This window comes from Pagrus pagrus (genome assembly GCF_965226575.1).
Source record: "Pagrus pagrus genome assembly, chromosome: 16".
Classification (NCBI taxonomy): Eukaryota; Metazoa; Chordata; class Actinopteri; order Spariformes; family Sparidae; genus Pagrus; species Pagrus pagrus.
The window spans coordinates 20887991-20906279 of NC_140200.1; the positions used below are offsets into that span (position 1 = coordinate 20887991).

General features: G+C 36.8%; 1 long non-coding RNA gene across 1 annotated transcript; it reads left to right on the forward strand.

Annotated features, from left to right (window-relative positions):
* Positions 1-1082: 1082 nt before the first annotated feature.
* LOC311271275 lies at positions 1083-6641 on the forward strand. Its single transcript, XR_014624391.1, has 5 exons — positions 1083-1198; positions 1453-1472; positions 3054-3245; positions 3952-4166; positions 5706-6641. It is a non-coding gene; the product is annotated as an uncharacterized lncRNA (long non-coding RNA).
* The last annotated feature ends 11648 nt before the right edge of the window (positions 6642-18289 follow it).

Below are 18289 nucleotides of genomic sequence, written 5' to 3' on the forward strand. Positions count from 1 at the left end.
CTGTAACAAGTGAATTTCCCCAGCGCAATTCTTTATTTTTGTGATTTCTTGAGTGAAAAAGTTGAAAAAAAAAGTTAAATACAATATCTGCTCACAATATAAACACACACTGGTAACTTTATTAGGTACAACTTTGCAAAGTGCGCTTTTACAATGACTTTTATTTTTGACACTGTCGTAGAGGTATCAATTCAGTATATTCATTAGCACTGAAGTTAATGAAGGCGTTGGACCGGACTGCAGTACATTCAGAGGTGTTTCCGCTCATATTTTTAAATAAAAAACAAAAAAAAATTATACATATTTTAGAATAAAATAATAAATAAAGACAGAATTTATGGCGGAGAGGTGATTGCAATGGCCACTGAGTGTGCTTAGAAACTCACATGAAGTTGGCTTATCTTCCAGAGGTCTGTATAATAAATGTTAATATAAATCTTAGTTATCAGTACTTTATTGCCTTGTTAACACTGTGTAGTTGATAGAAATATATCCCCTGTTTACCTTCAGCTCTGAAATAAGCTGCATAAGGAAGTGTGAGCAGAAGTTGTTCTCTGGAGCTTTCTCCTACATATGTTTTCGAAAAATATGCAATAATTTAAGCAAGTTAACACTTGAAAACAGTTTTTTTCCACAGCTAAACCGATTAAAGCTGAACCCGCCTTCCTCTGCCTCTGATTGGCTGGTACTCATTGCCTTCACCCTACTCTGCCTTTGATTGGCTTACCCTGATATTCTTACCCTAACCCTAACCAATCTCACTCCTCATGTCTAAACCTAATCAACCCAGCCAATGAAGGCAGCCAATCAGAGGCAGAGTAGGGTGGGTCTTAGCAAAAAAGCATTGTGATCTTTTAAGAACGCAGTGCTGTGACTCCCTCCTTCCTATGTGAGGCAACTCTAGCAGTAGGCTGCTTTTGTAAACTATAAAAACACATAATGACTTCCTGCGCTCAGTGTATTGCACCAGCAGACTTGATGTATAGTTGTGGTCTGCAGTCACTCCTTCCTTTTTCTGTGCTCATCCCTTGCCAAACACTGTCACTCCTCTCATCTCATCTCTGCACGTCCTCTTTAGTGTATTCTGATAACGCCTTGTTTGTCAACGCAAAAGAGAAAGTGCCTCCTTCCCGGGGAGGAGACATAAGTCTTTTCCTCTCGGCTGTGGGATGGATACTCCAGAGACACAATCTGTTATGTAAGTAGGTGTGCAAAAATGTTTTTTAATTGCTGCAAGACTGTTAATTGATTCTTAATGCATAATGGTTTCATTATTATTATCATCATTAAATTATGTTCCAAGGAATATTCAAGTTTATTGTGGGCTGGGCATGACAAAGCAGTAACTTGCATATAGTCCTGCTCCTTGTTTTGCTTTGTGTCATTTTGCTACATGATGTTGACTGAAGGTTCCTCTCTGTCTTCTTTTTTTTTTTTAAATCTCTTCTTCAGAGTGACGGCCCTGGCAAAGGGTGAGAAAACAAATGTACCTATTTCTTTGCTCTGCCAAAACTGCAGTATTTCAATATTAAAGAGAATATACTTCAGTTAGATTCACAATAGATAACATTTAAAGCTGCGCTTACCATAATTTTTTAGATAACTGGATCGACTGAAAATATGTAATATGAGATGGGTGGCTCGTAGTGATGAGACATCCGCCAAAGCCAGTAGTCCACACTTCTATGATATGCAAATCTGCATATATTATATACGTATGGCTTGGTATTTTTCCAACACTATTGGAATTATTTCTAAATATGGTTGTGCCTAGCTGAAGTCTAAATTAGTTGATGATCAGTTGCATGATATGTGTGGATGTATGTTTCATAGCCACGCCTTAGTTTGTTCTGTAGCGTTTCTCCCATTAAGCCGCCGTCCCTCAGTGCTCCATAACAACTGCTTTCTTGGGATGCTGTGTAAAACATTAATCAAACAGATTGAGATAATTCGCTAATCCTTTTTGACATATACTCAATTGAAAACAGTACAAAGACAATATCATGTCTTACCTTTTTTGTAATTATTGGCTTATAAACACATGACTGTATAAAGGATATTACTATATCGGCTCAGGAACACTTTGTTAAACTGTTGTGAGTGAATTCAGTTTGTTTGCAAATGACTACATTTTATTTTTATCTACATTTTACACAGCATCCCAACTTTTTTGGACTTTGGTTGTAATGGAAAGGCATCACTTAACAGCCAGTATAGATGGACCAATAACTTCTAAATATGCACATGGTTATGTGAGTGAAGTTTAAATATAGACTTGAAATAATATGATATTCATAGTTACTCTCACACTTATAATTGATGATGTCATTCCAGGTAAAGACCAGAAGGAAAGACAGAATAAAAGAAAATATATGAGCAACAATACTTTGTAGTAATTAAGCTCTAAAAACACATTTGGAACATTCCAGAGGTTTAGTGGTAGAAGGTGATAGTATCATGATGGACATGAGTGTACATATAAGGAAACTGCATGATTTCAGGAACAATTTGTAAAACTGTTGTTTTTCATTGTCAATATCATTACTATATAATCCATTTCAGCTTTGTACTCTTTCCATAATCCTGCTAACAAGCAGACCAACACAGAAACCGAACACTGGCACTCTCACTGCTCTCACTACTGGTGTTTATAGCCACAGCAGGCAGCTGAGATAAACCCGCTGTATGCTACCTGCCCAGCACCAAACAGCAAAGAGACACAGTTACTAGCTGGTGAACATAGCAACAAAAGAGCTAGATATTTTTCTCTGGTGTAGGTGGTGGAGAACAAAAACAAAGTTAAAACTCGAAACCGTCTTGAGATGGGATCACACCAGCAGCGACACCCATCAACATGATGTAGTTCTGACTCATGACCACTGACCATCGATATGATATATGATATGATCGGGGCGATATGAAACACATACAAATATATACAAAGTCTGTGCGCACAGTTTACACATTCATGAGCATGGATAGTGATGTGACCCCAGATTGTTAAACTATGTTACAGCTCAATATTCACTCAACCATTTCTTCTTTGTCTTTAGGGCGGTGGAGAAGGTACTATGTGCACTTGGCAGGAAACACTAATGGGACCCATAAAGACTTTGTTTCATTTTTTAAACTGATGCATCATGCAGAGGTGTCCTCTCCTGAAAAAAGTGACTATGTTGTGGTTTTATGTCCTTTCGTGTCACAAGTTGAAACGGACTTTAGCGAGGCCCTGAAAGACATTCCAGGTAGGTTATGACTGTGGCCATCGTTTGGCCAATTTCACACTGCTTAGTCACAGCCACATTGTATACAATAAACTTACCTTTGTTTTTGTACAGGTTCTAACTGAATTTACAATACTTCTATTTTAGCAGTTCCCCCAGGCTCTTTAAAGTTAAATAATTTCAGTCAAGCATTGAGCTGTTTTAAATGCTGGAGGATGAATACTACCTCTAAAAGCAGCACATGTTGACTGGCTGAAACAGACTTTCTATTAGAAAGATATTCCCTCTGAAATCATAGCAGTTTTAGCAGGATTATCCACTTTTATAGAGACACTGTTTCTGGGAACAAATTTTGCTTCTGATTTTTTAAAATTGTAATTTTTCTGTGGTGAGCACAATGAATTCAATTTCATTCATCTCTAGGCACCAAATGGGTGTTGCTCATAATGATCAACTTCAGGAGAATTTGAAGCTGACTCTTGCCGTCCAATCTTTCAGATCATTGCTTTGTTCTTATTTACTCTCACTGCACCTCAACTCCCACACCTGCTGCAACTGGCAGGTGTTTTGAGTGAAAAACCTTTAATAAGCCTACTGTATGCTACCTGCCCAGCACCAAATGCAGAGATGCGCTGGTGAATATTTAGCAACAACACAATTTTAAGTCTTGTTCTGCTGTCCCCAAGTGATTCTGACTCATTTGGTCGTGTTATCTCTATACTCACAGTTGGCAAACCAACAATTCTGGTGGTCATGCATCACACCGTCGATCTTAACCATGTTGTAGCTGAAAGCAGACAACTGGTGAACAACCCGAATGTGCACCTCACCGTGGACCTTCTCTTGCATAAGGGCAAAATCATGAAGTGTGAGCAAAATCAAACAGTGTTGATTGAGGTTGCGACGTTTCTTGCACAGTCTTACAGAAGTTACAACAAAAAGGTAATGACTAGTTTTACTGATCTAATGCAGTCAGGCTTACACATAATCAATTTCTCTTGTGAGATGAGTTTTGTTACAAAATATTGTTACTCATATTGTTGTCTTATTGTCTTTCTGCCCTACCTGGAATGACATCATCAATTGTAAGTATGACTGTAATCATGAACTTTAGATTTTTACAAGCTGCGACAGTGTCAGCAGCTAATGTTTTCCCCTTGTTAGTCTGTGTATCTGTGTGTTATTGGGGCAAAATGTGTCCTGGAGTGTCTCGCTTTTTAAGTCTATCTTGAAACGTCACTCACATGGGCATATCAACATAATTGGTCTGTCCATACTAGCTTTAAAGTGATACCTCTCTAGCAGGGATATGGGATGTCAGTCAAAGCTGGGGGCGCTGAGGGGTCAGTCTATATAATGACGTCATAGTAAATGGTGCGCAACTTTCATGTTTTTTATATTAATTTGAATGAACAATAATTTACAACATTTTGAGAAGATTTTGCACTACAGCAGATGGCAAACTTGAACACCAACATATAAAAGCAAAACAGCCTCATCAGCTACAATCAAGAACAGCAAAGAGATGAAGAGGGAGAGAAATTGCCCAGACTCCCTTATAAAATCGCTCAATTTTGTGAGTTGTTGAGTTAGGAGAGACTTAATAAACTTTCTGAAGCGCTGTATCAGACAAATTCTTAATTATGTGGGCCTTGTTGTAAATTCGGCATATGCTACAGACCCCTCAGCAGCCCTAGGTCCCACATCCATGTTTTCTAGTACAACCCAAGTTGGAGCGCTGTGTAAAATATAAATAAAAACAAAATGCAGTCCTTACAGGTGAACTGTGTTGACCAACACCAGTTTTACAGTGTTCAAGGGCCCATGTAGTATTATCCTGTACACAATCGTGTGTTTCACAAAGTGGTGAACCTTGCTCCATCCTTGCTTGTGATTGACAGAGCCTTTTGAAGATGGCCCTTTCATACCTAATCACGATACTATCACCTGTTACCAGGCATTTTTTAACCATTCCAAAACTTTCACAGTCAATTTGGGAACAAAAATCCCAACTGACATTTCTTGATGAGGTCAATCTTCAAAGTACTACCTAAGTGTTTTTTTCCTGGTAAATTTGACCAACCAGACAGAGAGTTGGAGATTTAGTGGAGATTTTGAGCATGGTTACACTTGTTTTCCCTTCTACAGAAGTTTCTTTGATGACTGGGTTAAACTGAACATTGGTGGAAATCTGTTGAGTCATAGTTTGCTTGTGTTCCTATCCACAGTAAACACCATGGTAAAATTGTTGTGTATATCAGGCAAGAAAAATAAAAATGACAGGACTGATGGCCAAAATTCTGAAAATAAAACCGATTGTAAACAGACTTGAATTTTTCTCTAGTTTCCTGTACAAGGAAATAATGACATTGCTATATTTATTCTAAAATGTAAACAAAATAATTTCTATTATTTGAGTGGTATATAAAACTATATCACTAACTTCTCTCTTTGTTTATTTTAGGGTTGATGGACCATCAGATGGCAATTATTTTAACTGTAACTATGAGTGTTCTTATTTTGGTGGGGTTTGTTACGGGAATGTCAATAATGATGAAATCGAAGTTTTAAGCAGATCTGTGAGGACTGTCACTAGTACGTGTGACAAAACCCAAAGGTAGCAGTTTACAGTATTGTCACAATAAAAGATTCTTAAAGGGACAAAATAAATGTGCAATGTAACACATGTGTAATCATCTGCAAAAATGTAATAATGGAAGGATTGTTATTGTTATTATTATTGTATATTCATGTTGGCTGATATAGATGTTTTTTACAGAGCTTATGATTACCTGAACATAGTACAGGGGTTCATGATGGAAGGCCTTCACTGAGTGACTGTGTGAAAATGAAGAAAAGAGACACAGTTGGAAGAAATTAACATTGAAATTCCCATCAAACACAAAGTTGCCATAAGTTGAAAAAAAGCTACTTTAAAGGATTGGTTAGCATTTTTTCAGAACTATATTAAAACAGTAATGATGTGCCCAAATGTACATTTAAAGGTGCACCATGTAATTTTGGGGAACACATTTTAATCAGAAGAGAAAGATCTTCACTGAATGATTTTTTTCTTTTTTGTGTGTTTTTTAAAAAAAATTTCCTCTCAAGAGTTTTTGGTTGATGTAGTTGTTCCTCCTGTTTGTACTGACCTCAAAGAAATCAAAGAGATGTTGTGTAAGTGATGGGGGACAAAATAATGTCATAAGAATATAAAAGCAGGGTTATAACCAAAGTTACTTTGCAGCCCCAGTAATTGTGCTTTGAGAGGCAGGTTTTGGAACATGTTCATGTTTAAATGTGTGTAGTAGAGTTTCCCAAGGTCCAGTCTTATCAAGTTTCAAATTAAGACACAATTTTTGTGTTAAATAAAGTTTGCTGCTTTGTGCTCATGCCAATATCAAGTTTTCCCTCATAAAGAATAAACAAAAATGAATCAAACTGATTATATCATATTTGTGTAGCTTGTCTAATATTAAGACATCAAACAACACCTACCCTGCGTGTCTATAATTCCTGTTTGTATCCTGTGCATCCCAATGTCTCAGTGCAGTTATATTTATATTTATACTTTTAAACTTCTTTCTATCATTCAATCACTTTTTCCTTCTGCTTATGACTCTTGAGCTGCTGTTACAAGTGAATTTCCCCAGCGCAATTCTTTATTTTTGTGATTTCTTGAGTGCAAAAGTTGACATAAATACAGTATCTGCTCACAATATAAACACACACTGGTAACTTTATTAGGTACAACTGTGCAAAGTGTGCTTTTACAATGACTTTTATTTTTGACACTGTCGTAGAGGTATCAATTCAATATATGCATTAGCACTGATGTCATAGTTAATGAAGGCGTTGTTTCTAATAATCTGGCCCGCTCACGTATCTAAATAAAAAAGAAAAAAGAAACAAACAAAAAACCTTTAACTGTGACCTATAAATGTAACAGAATTTATACATATTTTAGAATAAAATAATAAATAAAGACAGAATTTATGGCGGAGAAGTGATTGCAATGGCATGAAGTTGACTTATCTTCCAGAGGCCTGTATAATAAACGTTAATATAAATCTTAGTTATCAGTACTTTATTGCCTTGTTAACACTGTGTAGTTGATAGAAATATATCACCTGTTTACCTTCAGCTCTGAAATAAGCTGCATAAGGAAGTGTGAGCAGAAGTTGTTCTCTTGAGCTTTCTCCTGGATATGTTTTGGAAAAATATGCAATAATTTAGGCAAGTTAACACTTGAAAACTTGTTTTTTCCACAGCTAAACTGATTAAAGCTGAGCCCGCCTTCCTCTGCCTCTGACTGGCTGGTACTCATTGCCTTCACCCTACTCTGCCTTTGATTGGCTTACCCTGATATTCTTACCCTAACCCTAACCAATCTAACTCCTCATGTCTAAACAAAATCAACCCAACCAATGAAGGCAGCCAATCAGAGGCAGAGTGGGGTGGGTCTTTTTGCTTGTCAACGCAAAAGAGAAAGTGCCTCCCTCCCGGGGAGGAGCCATACTTCTTTCCTCTCGACTGTGGGATGGATACTCCAGAGACACAATCTGTTTTGTAAGTAGGTTCGAAAAAATGTTTTTCAATTCCTGCAAGACTGTTAATTGATTCTTTATGCATCAGAATATTATCATTATTATTATTAAATAATACAAATATGTGGGCTGGGCATGACAAAGCAGTAACTGTTGCATATAGTCCTGCTCCTCGTTTTGCTTTGTGTCATTTTGTTACATGATGTTGACTGAAGGTTCCTCTCTGTCTTCTTTTGTTTTTTTTAAATCTCTTATTCAGAGTGACGGCCCTGGAAAAGAGTGAGAAAACAAATTTACTTATTTCTTTGCTCTGTCAAAACTGCAGTATGTCAATATTAAAGAGAATATACTTCAGTTAGTAATCACAATAGATAACGTTTAAAGCTGCGCTTACCATAATTTTTTAGATAACTGGATCGACTGAAAATATGTAATATGAGATGGGTGGCTTGTAGTGATGAGACATCCGCCAAAGCCAGTAGTCCACACTTCTATGATATGCAAATCTGCATATATTATATACGTATGGCTTGGTATTTTTCCAAAACTATTGGAATTATTTCAAAATATGGTTGTGCCTAGCTGAAGTCTAAACTAGTTGATGATCAGTTGCATGATATGTGTGGATGTATGTTTCATAGCCACGCCTTAGTTTGTTCTGTAGCGTTTCTCCCATTAAGCCGCCGTCCCTCAGTGCTCCATAACAACTGCTTTCTTGGGATGCTGTGTAAAACATTAATCAAACAGATTGAGATAATTCGCTAATCCTTTTTGACATATACTCAATTGAAAACAGTACAAAGACAATATCAAGTCTTACCTTTTTTGTAATTATTGGCTTATAAACACATGACTGTATAAAGGATATTACTATATCGGCTCAGGAATTATTTGCTTATTCAGAATTTGATGCCAGCAACACGTTTCAGAGAAGTTGGGAGAGGGGGCAACAAAAGGCTGGGAAAGATGTGGAATGCTCCAAAAACACCTGTTTGGAACATTCCACAGGTAAACAGGTTGATCGGTAACAGGTGATCATATCCTGATTGGGAATGATCGTTCACAAGCAAGGATGAGGCGCGGTTAATCACTTTGTGAAACACATGACTGTATAAAGGATATTACTATATCGGCTCAGGAACCTTTTGTTAAACTGTTGAGAGTGAATTCAGTTTGTTTGCAAATGACTACATTTTGTTTTTATCTACATTTTACACAGCATCCCAACTTTTTTGGACTTTGGTTGTAATAGAAAGGCATCACTTAACAGCCAGTATAGATGGACCAATAACTTCTAAATATGCACATGGCTATGTGAGTGAAGTTTAAATATAGACTTGAAATAATATGATATTCATAGTTACTCTCACACTTATAATTGATGATGTTATTGCAGGTAAAGATCAGAAGGAAAGCCAGGATAAAAGAAAATATATGAGCAACAATACTTTGTAGTAATTAAGCTCCAAAAACACGTTTGGAACATTCCAAAGGTTTAGTGGTAGAAGGTGATAGTATCATGATGGACATGAGTGTAAATAAGGAAACTGCATGATTTCAGGAACAATTTGTAAAACTGTTGTTTTTCATTGTCAATATCATTACTATATATCATTCATTTCAGCTTTGTTCTCTCTCCATAATCCTGTTAACAAGCAGACCAACACAGAAACCAAACACTGGCACTCTCACTACTGGTGTTTACAGCCACAGCAGGCAGCTGTTTTCAGGGAAAAAGCCCAGATAAACCCACTGTATGCTACCTGCCCAGCACCAAACAGCAAAGAGACGCAGTTACTAGCTGGTGAACATAGTTGAGCATTTAGCAACAAAAGAGCCAGATATTTTTCTCTGGTGTAGGTGGTGGAGAACAAAAACAGTTAAAACTCGAAACCGTCTTGAGATGGGATCACACCAGCAGCGACACCCATCAACATGATGTAGTTCTGACTCATGACCACTCAGAAGTTATGCCTACATTATTACATGAGACCACGCCCATCTTCAAACTTGGCCTTTTAAAGTCTTGTGACTGCATCTTGCCCGGTTGTGACGCTACATACTGTACTCGTTTAGGGTTTTTTTCAAGTTATTTTGTTTGACTTGAAGTGGGAACTTTTCTTTAGTTTCCATTATCCATTTACGTATGCATCAACATATGTTTTATAGTTAGATTTTCCTATATTGGTAGTAATGCTGTATACATTCATTAGTTTAAAAAACTTAAATGATTATGTAACAGATTGACAGACTATTTATATGTGTGTATATATATATATATATATATATATATATATATATATATATATATATATATCAATAATTGTATATAAATTAATAATATGGATTTGAATTTATATAGGCAAAATGAATAGCCATTTACCAACAGTAGGTCATTGTATTAAACAGTAATATATAGACATATGGGCAGTTTGGCATCATCATCAAAACAGTGAGACAGGAGGGACGATATGAAACACATACAAAGTCTGTGCGCACAGTTTACACATTCATGAGCATGGATAGTGATACCTCAACTGACCGCAGATTGTTAAACTATGTTACAGCTCAATATTCACTCAACCATTTCTTCTTTGTCTTTAGGGCGGTGGAGAAGGTACTATGTGCACTTGGCAGGAAACACTAATGGGACCCATAAAGACTTTGTTTCACATCTTAGACAGCTTGGTCATTCAAAGGTGTCCTCTCCTGAAAAAAGTGACTATGTTGTGGTTTTCTGTCCTTTCGTGTCACAAGTTGAAACAGACTTTAGCGAGGCCCTGAAAGACATTCCAGGTAGGTTATGACTTTGGCCATTGTTTGGCCAATTTCTCACTGCTTAGTCACAGCTACATTGTATAAAATAAACTTACCTTTGTTTTTGTACAGGTTCTAACTGAACTTGCAATACTTCTATTTTAGCAGTTCCCCCAGGCTCTTAAAAATTAAATTGTTTCAGTCCAGCATTGAGCTGCCCTCCAATCTTTTAGATCATTGCTTTGTTCTTATTTACTCTCACTGCACCTCAACTCCCACACCTGCTGCAGCTGGCAGGTGTTTTAAGTAAAAAACCTTTAATAAGCCTACTGTATGCTGCCCAGCATCAAATGCAGAGATGCGCTGGTGAATATAGGTGAACATTTAGCAACAACAATTTTAAATCTTGTTCTGCTGTCCCCATTAGATTCTGACTCATTTGGTCGTGTTATCTCTATACTCACAGTTGACAAACCAACAATTCTGGTGGTGATGCATCACACCGTCGATCATAACCATGTTGTAGCTGAAAGCAGACAACTGGTGAACAACCCGAATGTGCACCTCACTGTGGACCTTCTGGTACATAACGGCAAAATCATGAAGTGTGACCAAAATCAAAAAGCGAGGTTTGACTTTGTGATGTTTCTTGCAGCGTCTCTCAGAAGTTACAACAAAAAGGTAATGACTAGTTTTACTGATCTAATGCATTCAGGCTTACACATGATCAATTTCTCTTTGTGAGATGAGTTTTGTTACAAAATATTGTTACTCATATTGTTGTCTTATTGTCTTTCTGCTCGCTACCTGGAATGACATCATCAATTGTAAGTTTGACTGTAATCATGAACTTTAGATTTTTACAAGCCTTGACAGTGTCAGCAGCTAATGTTTTCCCCTTGTTAGTCTGTGTGTGTGCCTTGTTGTAAATTCGGCATATGCTGCAGACCCCTCAGCAGCCCTAGGTCCCACATCTATGTTTTCTAGTACAACCCAAGTTGGAGCGCTGTGTAAAATATAAATAAAAACAAAATGCAGTCCTTACAGGTGAACTGTGTTGACCAACACCAGTTTTACAGTGTTCCAGGGCCCATGTAGTATTATCCTTTACACAATCGTGTGTTTCACAAAGTGGTGAACCTTGCTCCGTCCTTGCCTGTAATTGACAGAGCCTTTTGAAGATGGCCCTTTCATACCTAATCATGATACTATCACCTGTTAACAGGCGTTTTTGAACCATTCCAAAACTTTCACAGTCAATTTAAGAACAAAAATCCCAACTGATATTTCTTGATGAGGTCGATCTTCAAAGTACTACCTAAGTGTTTTTTTCCTGGTTCAAATTTGACCAACCAGACAGAGAGTTGGAGATTTTGAGCATGGTTTCCTTTTTCTCTAGTTTCCTGTACAAGGAAATAATGACATTGCCATATTTATTCTAAAATGTGAACAAAATAATTTTTGATTGTTTGAGTGGTATACAAAACTATATCACTAATTTCTCTCTTTGTTTATTTTAGGGTTGATGGACCATCAGACAGCGATTATTTTAACTGTAACTATGAGTGTTCTTATTTTGGTGGGGTTTGTTACGGGAATGTCAATAATGATGAAATCGAAGTTTTAAGCAGCTCTGTGAGGACTGTCACTAGCACGTGTGACAAAACCCAAAGGTGGCAGTTTATAGTATTGTCACAATAAAAGATTCTTAAAGGGACTGAATAAATGTGCAATGTAACACATGTGTAATCATCTGCAAAAATGTAATAATGGAAGGATTGTTATTGTTATTATTATTGTATATTCATGTTGGCTAATATAGATGTTTTTTACAGAGCTTATGATTACCTGAACATAGTGCAGGGGTTCATGATGGAAGGCCTTCAGTGAGTGACTGTGTGAAAATGAAGAAAAGAGACACAGTTGAAAGAAATTAACATTGAAATTCCCATCAAACACAAAGTTGCCATAAGTTGAAAAAAAAAACTACTTTAAAGGATTGGTTAGCATTTTTTCAGATCCATATTAAAACAGTAATGATGTGCCCAAATGTACATTTAAAGGTGCACCATGTAGTTGTGGGGAATACATTTTAATCAGAAGAGAAAGATCTTCATTGAATGATTTTTTCTTTTTTGTGTGTTTTTTTTAAATTTCCTCTCAAGAGTTTTTGGTTGATGTAGTTGTTCCTCCTGTTTGTACTGACCTCAAAGAAATCAAAGAGATGTTGTGTAAGTGATGGGGGACAAAATAATGTCATAAGAATATAAAAGCAGGGTTATGACCAAAGTTACTTTGCAGCCCCAGTAATTGTGCTTTGAGAGGCAGGTTTTGGAACATGTTCATGTTTAAATGTGTGTAGTAGAGTTTCCCAAGGTCCAGTCTTATCAAGTTTTAAATAAAGACAAAAGTTTTGTGTAAATTAAAGTTTGCTGCTTTATGCTCATGCAGATATCAAGTTTTTCTCTCATAAAGAATAAACAAAAATTAATCAAATTGATTATATCATATTTGTGTAGCTTGTCTTTGTTCATGTGTTGCATCGCTGATATATAATGTAATGGATTAGTATCAAAATATAGGTAAAGGTCCAATAAAAAGTAAAAAGATCCAAGTTTTAATTCCCATTTTGACTGATTTTAATGTACGTTCAAAATTTTAACTTCAGGGTCAAGCTCTTTTCTGACTAATAATGCCCCATCTGTGATGAACACTGTTGGCACGATGATTTTCTACAACAAAACTGGGAGTTCGGTCAGGATTGAAGGGAGGTAAATGAAGTCAAAAAAAAAAATCTTTAAAAAAATGCTCAAGGGTGACTTGGGTGAAGATTCAGCTTCAACAGTAAGCTTTCTTTAATCTTAAAACAAGACATAGTAACTTTCAGTGGCCATGTATTCTACCAGTAGCATTGCATGAATGTGCTCTACAGTTATTCTTCACATTTTAGCTCTATGCCTCCTCTTTACTGTAATTTGAGAGCATGTTTCTTGTCGACTGGAAATGGAAAGTGCTTCACTCTCAGGGTGGAGTTATAATTGTTTCCCCCTCGACTGTGCGATGGATATGGCAGAGACACAACAAGGAAATATTCAAGCTCTTCTGTAAGTAGGAATTCAAAAAATGTTTTTTTAAATTCCTGTGAGGCTGCTGACTCTTGAGACACCAATCCTCCCTGCATGAGGATATTATAAGTTTTGCTGCAAGGAATTTTTAAGTGTGTCCCTCTGGGTTGGGCACAAGCCTGTGGACAGCATGACAAAGCAGTACCTGTGTATAATTCTACTACTTAAATATAATTTTGTTAAATGATGTTGACTAAAGGTTCTTGTCTTTCTTCATCTCTTCCTCAGACTGATGGCCCAATCAACTGGTGAGAAAACAAATTTACTTATTTCATAATTCGACAACATTGCTTTGTCAAGACTGCAATATTTCCATATTAAAGAGAATCGACTATATTTAGTCATTGAAATAGATAACATTTAAAGCTGCTATTACCAATATCTTTATATTGTAACATGATCAACGAAAAACATGTAATGTGAGATCGGTGGCTCGAGGTGATTGGACCTCTGCCAAGGCCTGCCTGGATATATTTTTTTAAAACTTTCATCATGTCAAAATATGTTATAATGTTATGTTATGTTATGTTATAATAGAATTGATAACTATGGCCAAAAAAAAAACTGAATTAGGTCATTGTACGAAATAGTAATATTAAGACAAGTCAATGTCAACAAAACAGTGAGACAGGAGGAGAAAAGCAGGCTGTCAGTGGATAAGACACTTAAAAATACATAGAAAATCTGTGCTCAGTTTACAAACCCAGGAGTATTACTTTTATTACTTGTTATTCCCTCAGCTGACGCCAGGGGGGCTTCGGTATTAATCTGGGTCTGATGGTGTGGCTTCACTAAACAATCTCAATATTGCCTCAAACTTTCTTCTTTGTCTTTAGGGCCGTGGAGAAAGTACTATGTCCACGTGGCAGGACAGACTAATGGGGCTCATCGAGGCTTTCTTGACTTGCAAAAAGAAATTAACCATACTGAGGTGTCCACTCCTGAAGAAAGTCACTATGTTCTAGTTTTCTGTCCCATCGTGTCGCAAGTGACAACGGACATCAGCAGGGCCCTGGAGAGCATTCCGGGTAGGTTCTGCCATCGGTCACTGTTTGGTCAGTTTCTCACCGATTAGTCAAAAGTACACATTATGAAAAAAAAATACCATGACTGTTCTTGTAAAGGTTCTAACTGAACCTGCAATTTCTCTATTTTAAGTAGTTCCCCTCAAGCCTCTATATTGTCAGTTCATTAATGTTAATTGATTTCAGTCTAAAACTGGGCTGTTGTAAATGCTGGTGTGGCTGAGCCCTACAATAAGGAGGATGAATACTGCCTCTAAAAGCAGCACCTGTTGACTGGCTGAAACTGACTTTCTATTAAAGAGATATTTCCTCTGACGTCTTCACAGTTATGTAGATAATCCTATATTATTGAGACAGTTTCTGGGAACAGATTTAAATGTAATTTTTTTTTTCTGTGGGGTGAGCACCACAATTTAAATTTCATTCATCTCCAGGCAGAAAACTGGTGTTGTCTCACAGTAACGAATTCTAATAATTACAAACCAGCTGTGCAGTTACTGTCAAATATTTCAGATCACTGCTCTGGTTTTACAGCCTTTGACTTTCCTGTTAAGAATAACTCTCACCACACCTTCTCTCCAGATGAAGCCGGCAGCAGTTTTTAGTGAAAAACCTTTAATAAGCCAACTGTTTTCTACCTGCCCAGCACCAAATGGCAGAGATGAGCTGGTGAACACAGGTGAACATTTAGCAGCTCAGTAGCTGAATATTTTTCTCAGGAGGTGATGGAGACCAAAGCAGAGCTGAATATTGTACTTATACTTATTAGACGGACAGGAACTCCAAATGAATGCTAATGTTGCTGCGTATCTGACAGATGTGTAAAGAGGCAGATGTTGCAAATAAATTATACATATCAACTATAAAAGATTGTAATATAAGTTTGATTTAAGTCTTCTGCTGTCCCCAAGCGATTCTGACTCATTTGGCTGTGTTATCTCTCTACTCACAGTTGGCAAACTAACGATTCTGGTGGTGATGCATCACACCGACAATCATAAGCAGGTTGTAGCTGAAAGCAGAAGACTGGTGGACGACCCAAACGTGCACCTTACTGTGGATGTTCTGTTCCATGAGCGCAAACTCCATTGGTGTAAGCTCAATAGAAAGGCAGGGCGTGAGGTCGCGCTGTTCCTTGCCCAGTCTTATCCATCTTATATTCACAGGGTAATGATTTACTCATCTAATACAATCAGGCTCACACACAATCAATTTCACCTCTCAAATATTGCAAATGAAACAGCTTCATTATTAGGTCATTAACTATTGTTACTTATACATTTTCCCTTTTTCTTCCTTTTCTTCTGGTCCCTACCTGGAATGACATCATCAATTGTGAGTGTGAATGTAACTATGAATATCATATTTATTATATTTAAACTTCACTCACATGACCATATGCACATTTAAAAAGTTATTGGTCCATCTATACTTGCTGTGAAGTCATGCTTTTCTAGTACAACTGTAATCCAAAAAGTTGGGATGCTGTGTAAACAAGCTTTTTCTATGCGTTTCAGCCTTCCGTACACGCGTAAACAGCATTTTTTAAACTTAAGATATTCAGAAACGCCATTTTCAGTGTTTATGTATAGACAGGAAAACTGGGTTATTTGGGGCTTGTCTCCTTTGTTTAGCAGGCTTCTGATTGGCCAATGTGGCCTTATAGTAGAGATTTTATCGCCACCTGTTGCTTTGGTGTGCGCTTGACAGCCTGCGTTTTCATACCATTGGTGTGGACAGGACTTTGTTTGAAACTGGAGGAAAAAAATGCGTCCTTCCATCTTTTATTTTTTTTATCATCTGATTTTAATCAAACCTTATGTATGTGCAATTAAAAAGAAAACTTGAAGCTGAAGGTCAGATAACAACCCACTGAAGCATGTTATAATAAAGGACTGAGCCTGTGGTTTCATGGTTAAAAGTCAATTTAGCCTGAAAATATATTATTGGTTATTAAAGCATACCAGAGTGCTCTCTGAATAATTCTGACTTTTATATTTATTGAATCAGAATCTTTTTTTTTTTCAATTGACAAGTAAGTTTTCACATATGAGGAATTTGCTGTGGTATGTAGGTGCAAAACAACAAACAATACTAAACATAACTGAAAGATATGATAAAATATAAATATAAATAGAGATGAAAAATAGAAAAATATAGAATAGACAATAACACATGAATGGACAAAAGTATAGACATAGAAAAAAAACAGTAGAACAATAGAACAACAACAATAGAAGGTTTAGTATTTGGTCTGATTTCATAGTTGGGGCCATCATTCATGTCATGAACATTAACGCTTGACTCCTCGATACATATCAACTCTATTTGAAAGGGTTCCCATACTCATTTTCTCTGCTTTCTCACAACCACCACTGTGGTGTCCACATAACCCTGCCTCCTCTCACTCACTGCTCAGCTGTCTTCTTTTCAGCAGTCGTCACATTCTTTTCATCTTGTTATGATGTTATAACTGATTTCAGATGCCCTAAATGTTGTGTCAATTTATCCCTGTGGTATCAGAAATGGTAACATATGTTGGTATTTTTTCAAGGTGTTTTATCAAAGTAAGACATTACAGTATTGTGACACATCTCCTAGAGATACAGAGATGTGATAAGCAACGCATGCTGTCAGACAACTGGTTCATATATTGTGAAAACCACCTATTTGGCGGTGAAAACCTTGGTGTGACACCATGCTATTGTGCTAGTGCTGTTTCTGAGTAAACCAGGTAAGAAGAAATAAACAAAACAAGACTGATGCGAAAACTATGAAATTAAACCCAGAGTGTAAAGAAACATTCCATTTTTCTTTAGTTTCCTGCTTTAACAAACAATGAAATTGGTTGAATTACTCTAATATGTGAACAAAATCATTTTTGGGTTGTTTGAGTTGTAAATAATACCAGATGACTAATTTCTCTGTTTTTCTTTATTTTAGGGTTGACGGACTATCAGAAGAAGATTATTATTACTCTAGTTGTTTTTTTTTCGTTGCTGTCAGTGGCGGCGGCTGTGGCAGTCATCCTTATTGAAAAAATGAAGTAGTAAGAAGATCTGTTTGGGCTGTCACCAGCACACGACAAAACCCCAAAGAATCTAATAGCAGTTTACAGTATAATCACAATAAATTATTATTATGGGGACAAAATAAATGTGCTATGCTATGCATGTGTAATCTTGTAACTCGCAAGACTGCTATAAGTTAAAAAGGGCTGCTTCAAAGGATAGGTTCATCATTTTTGAGACCTTCCTAAAGAGATTATGTGGAGGTGATGGGGGACAAATCCATTCATGTAAAGCCAGGGTTATGACAAAAGTGACTTTGCAACCACAGTGATTGTGCTTTGAGGGGTTTTGTGGCATGTACATGTTCAAATGTGTGTGTAGTAGAATTGTGTGTGGTCCAATCTTATCAAGTTTTAAATAAAGACAAAATGTCTGTGTAAAATGATGATTTCTGGTGCATTATGCTTATGAAAATATATGGATTATATCCTTTTTCTCCATAAAGAATCTGGTAAATAGGCTGTACTTATACACCAACCAGCCACAACATTACAACCACAAACAGGTGATGTGAGTAACATGATCTGCTCGTTACAAGGC